The sequence below is a fragment of the Hyperolius riggenbachi genome, chromosome 9, assembly GCF_040937935.1.
Source record: "Hyperolius riggenbachi isolate aHypRig1 chromosome 9, aHypRig1.pri, whole genome shotgun sequence".
Lineage (NCBI taxonomy): Eukaryota > Metazoa > Chordata > Amphibia > Anura > Hyperoliidae > Hyperolius > Hyperolius riggenbachi.
The window spans coordinates 223407380-223412910 of record NC_090654.1 but is presented as its reverse complement, the minus strand read 5'-3'; positions in this window follow the sequence as shown (position 1 = coordinate 223412910).

Sequence of the window (5531 nt, the reverse complement as noted above, 5' to 3'; positions counted from 1 at the left end):
GTTTTAACAATTTTAGCCCAGTGGTATTTTTCACCTTCTGCATCAGAGCAATGTTCACCTCCCATTCATTCGCTAATAACTTTATCGCTACTAATTACAATGAATTGATCTATATCTTGTTTTTTCCACCACTAATTAGGTGCTACATTTTGCTAAGAATTATTTTTTTCTAAATGCATTTTCACAGGAATAGTAAGAAAAAAAATAGAAAAAAAAATCATTATTTCTCAGTTTTCGCCCATTATAGCTTTAACCACTTAATGAAAACCAGACTTATAAAAACGTCCTGCTAGAGCCTCTTAACGGCCCTAGGACATTTTTATAAGTTAAACAGTGCTGCTGCCGCTGTGCGCGTGAACATGCATGCATGCACATGCACGCGTGCACGTGCATTCCCGCGAGCGTGCACATGAAATCAGTGAAAAAAAAAATCCAAAGAAAAAATACATCTTTATTTCAAAATACTATATTGTCACCATACTTTGTACAGGGGACATAATTAAAATGTTGTGATCACCAGGACAAATAGGCAGATAAAATGTGTGGGTTTTATGTACAGTAGCAGTGTTTATATTAAGACTATAGGGAATGAAATTGGAGAAATTGTGTATTTTTTCATTTTTTCCTTTAAAATGCATAGAAAATAAAGTAATGACTGAAAACAAATATCAACCCCAAAAAGCCTAATTAGAGGTGAAAAAAACAAGATATAGATCATTTCATTGTGATTAGTAGTGATTAAGCTATTGAAAATGAAATTTTTAATTCAATAATTGCAAATGAAAGGGATGAGCACTGAAAGGTGAAAATTGCTCTTGTCCGTTAGGGTGAAAAAATGCTTTGGGGTAAAGTGTTTAAAGTAATAAACGCTTCCATAATTAAAACCTACCGTATACACTCGAATACAAGTCGACCTCGTATATAAGTCAACCCCAATATTTGACCCTCTTAATCTGGCATTTTTTAATATCTCAAATAAAAGTCTACCCAGCAAAGTTTTGGTCAAGTCCAAACCTTCTGTCAGTATAGTAAGTGTTAACAATGGGCATGTATAAGGCTAACAATGGGCATGTATAAGGCAAGATACATGGAGCAACCCTGCATGATCTCCATGCATGTTCCCCACACTGTGTTGCTGTTAATGTGTTAACCCTCTGGGCGATACAATAAGATCGCCCAGGAGGGGGCGCAGCACTTTTTTTTACATTTTTTAGTTTTTAAATCATGTAGCGAGCCCTGGGCTCGCTACATGATAGCCGCTGCCCAGCGGCATCCCCCCACCCACTCCGATCGCCTTCGGCGATCAGAGTAAGCAGGAAATCCCGTTCAGAACGGGATTTCCTGCTGGGCTTCCCCGGTCGCCGTGGCGACCGGGCGGGATGACGTCACCGACGTCATGGACGTCGTGACGTCAGAGGGAGTCCCGATCCACCCCTCAGCGCTGCCTGGCACTGATTGGCCAGGCTGCGCAAGGGGTCGGGGCGGGGGGGGGCTGCGCGGCACGGCGGCGAGCGGCGGATCGGCGGCGGCGATCGGAAGTTACACGCAGCTAGCAAAGTGCTAGCTGCGTGTAACAAAAAAAAATTATGCAAATCGGCCCACCAGGGCCTGAGAACTCCTCCTGCGCGACATACCCCGAGCTCAGCTCGGGATTATCGCTCAGGAGGTTAATACACAACATAAACAGCAGCAGTAGTGTTGGAAACATGCTTGCAGATGATAAGGAGTTAATTGCTTCAAACAAGCACCAGCACACTGTACAGGAGCTGACAGGGAAGGCCCTTCAAAGCAACAAAAAAAAAAAACAGTTTCAAGCCTGAGTGCTCAGGGCTGTGTAAACAGCTCTGTCAACTTTACCATTCAGATGCAGGGCGGGTTAGTGTCAGCCGTCAGTGAATTCCCCAGTGTGGATGCAGCTAAAACTCCCAGGCACCGCTTATAGCCTCCATAAACAAATCATTGGAACACGCTGGCTTCAGTTACCATCCAGCGTGTCCCATCGCTCTGATCCCCTCCTTAACTTCCTCATTCGTCACTATGCAGGGCAGCCCAGCCTATGTGTAGTGAAGGTGAGCTGCAGGCACCAGCGAGGACAGTGATCTGTAGCCAGAACGGACAGAGGATTTACGAGGAATTTGATTTTAACTGTGTTTTTTCACAAAGTGTCATTTTCCGCTAACTTGTGACAAAAAATAAAATGTTCTATGAACTCACCATACTCCTAACGGAATACCTTGGGGTGTCTTCTTTCTAAAATGGGGTCATTTGTGGGGTTCCTATACTGCCCTGGCATTTTAGGGTCCCTAAACCGTGAGGAGTAGTCTTGAAACCAAATGTCGCAAAATGACCTGTGAAATCCTAAAGGTACTCATTGGACTTTGGGCCCCTTAGCGCACTTAGGGTGCAAAAAAATGCCACACATGTGGTACCGCCGTACTCAGGAGAAGTAGTATAATGTGTTTTGGGGTGTATTTTTACACATACAGATGCTGGGTGGGAGAAATATCTCTGTAAATGACAATTGTTAGATTTTTTTTTACACACAATTGTCCATTTACAGAGAGATTTCTCCCACCCAGCATGGGTATGTATAAAAATACACCCCAAAACACATTATACTACTTCTTCTGAGTACAGTGATACCACATGTGTGACACTTTTTTGCAACCTAGGTGCGCTAAGGGGCCTAACGTCCTATTCACAGGTCATTTTGAGGCATTTGGATTCTAGACTACTCCTCACGGTTTAGGGACCCTAAAATGCCAGGGCAGTATAGGAACCCTACAAGTGACTCCATTTTAGAAAGAAGACACCCCAAGGTATTCTGTTAGGAGTATGGTGAGTTCATAGAAGATTTTTTTTTTGTCACAAGTTAGCGGAAAATGACACTTTGTGAAAAAACACAATTAAAATCAATTTCCGCTAACTTGTGACAAAAAAAATCTTCTATGAACTCACCATAATCCTAACGGAATACCTTGGGGTGTCTTATTTCTTAAATGGGGTCATTTGTGGGGTTCCTATACTGCCCTGGCATTTTAGGGGCCCTAAACCGTGAGGAGTAGTCTTGAAACCAAATGTCGCAAAATGACCTGTGAAATCCTAAAGGTACTCATTGGACTTTGGGCCCCTTAGCGCAGTTAGGGTGCAAAAAAGTGCCACACATGTGGTATTGCCGTACTCAGGAGAAGTAGTATAATGTGTTTTGGGGTGTATTTTTACACATACCCATGCTGAGTGGGAGAAATATCTCTGTAAATAGACAATTGTGTATAAAAAAAATAATAAATTGTCATTTACGGAGATATTTCTCCCACCCAGCATGGGTATGTATAAAAATACACCCCAAAACACATTATACTACTTCTTCTGAGTACGGCGATACCACATGTGTGACACTTTTTTGCAACCTAGGTGCGCTAAGGGGCCTAACGTCCTATTCACAGGTCATTTTGATGCATTTGGATTCTAAACTACTCCTCACGGTTTAGGGCCCCTAAAATGCCAGGGGAGTATAGGAATCCTACAAGTGACTCCATTTTAGAAAGAAGACACCCCAAGGTATTCTGTTAGGAGTATGGTGAGTTCATAGAAGATTTTTTTTTGTCACAAGTTAGCGGAAAATGACACTTTGTGAAAAAAACAATACAAATCAATTTCCGCTAACTGTTGACAAAAAATAAAATCTTCTATGAACTCGTCATACACCTAACAGAATACCTTGGGGTGTCTTTTTTCTAAAATGGGGTCACTTGTGGGGTTCCTATACTGCCCTGGCATTTTACGGGCCCAAAACCGTGAGTAGTCGGGAAACCAAATTTCTCAAAATGACTGTTCAGGGGTATAAGCATCTGCAAATTTTGATGACAGGTGGTCTATGAGGGGGCAAATTTTGTGGAACCGGTCATGGGTGGCCTCTTAGATGACAGGTTGTATTGGGCCTGATCTGATGGATAGGAGTGCTAAGGGGGTGACAGGAGGTGATTGATGGGTGTCTCAGGGGGTGGTTAGAGGGGAAAATAGATGCAATCAATGCACTGGGGAGGTGATCGGAAGGGGGTCTGAGGGTTTAGCCGAGTGATCAAGAGCCCACACGGGGCAAAATAGGGCCTGATCTGATGGGTAGGTGTGCTATGGGGTGACAGGTGGTGACAGGAGGTGATTGATGGGTGTCTCAAGGTGTGATTAGAGGGGGGAAATAGATGCAAGCAATGCACTGGCGAGGTGATCAGGGCTGGGGTCTGAGGGCGTTCTGAGGGTGTGGGCGGGTGATTGGGTGCCCTAGGGGCAGATTAGGGTCTAATCTGATGGGTATCAGTGACAGGGGTTGATTGATGGGTGATCAGTGGGTGATTAGATGGCAGAACAGATGTAAACAATGCACTTTGGAGGTGATCTGAGGCTAGGTCTGGGGCAATCTGATGGTGTGGGTGGGTGATCAGATTGCCCGCAAGGGGCAGGTTAGGGGCTGATTGATGGGTGGCAGTGACAGGGGGTGATTGATGGGTGATTGATAGGTGATTGACAGGTGATCAGTGGGTTATTACAGGGAAGAACAGATGTAAATATTGCACTGGCGAATTGATAAGGGGGGGTCTGAGGGCAATCTGAGCGTGTGGGGTGGGTGATTGGGTGCCCACAAGGGGCAGATTAGGGTCTAATCTGATGGGTAACAGTGACAGGTGGTGATAGGGGGTGATTGATGGGTAATTAGTGGGTGTTTAGGGTGGAGAACAGATGTAAACACTTCACTTGGGAGGTGATCTGACGTCGGATCTGCGGGCTATCTATTGGTGTGGGTGGGTGATCAGATTGCCCGCAAGGGGCAGGTTAGGGGCTGATTGATGGGTGGCAGTGACAGGGGGTGATTGATGGGTGGCAGTGACAGGGGGTGATTGATGGGTGATTGACAGGTGATTGACAGGTGATCAGTGGGTTATTACAGGGAAGAACAGATGTAAATATTGCACTGGCGAATTGATAAGGGGGGGTCTGAGGGCAATCTGAGCATGTAGGCGGGTGATTGGGTGCCCGCAAGGGGCAGATTAGGGTCTGATCTGATGGGTAACAGTGACAGGTGGTGATAGGGGGTGATTGATGGGTAATTAGTGGGTGTTTAGAGTAGAGAACAGATGTAAACACTGCACTTGGGAGGTGATCTGACGTCGGATCTGCGGGCGATCTATTGGTGTGGGTGGGTGATCAGATTGCCCGCAAGGGGCAGGTTAGGGGCTGATTGATGGGTGGCAGTGACAGGGGGTGATTGATGGGTGGCAGTGACAGGGGGTGATTGATGGTTGATTGACAGGTGATTGACAGGTGATCAGTGGGTTATTACAGGGAAGAACAGATGTAAATATAGCACTGGCGAATTGATAAGGGGGGGGGGGTCTGAGGGGTGCTGTGGGCGATCAGAGGGAAGGGGGGGGGGGGCAGGATCAGTGTGCTTGGTGCAGACTAGGGTGGCTGCAGCCTGCCCTGGTGGTCCCTCGGACACTAGGACCACCAGGGCAGGAGGCAGCCAGTATAAT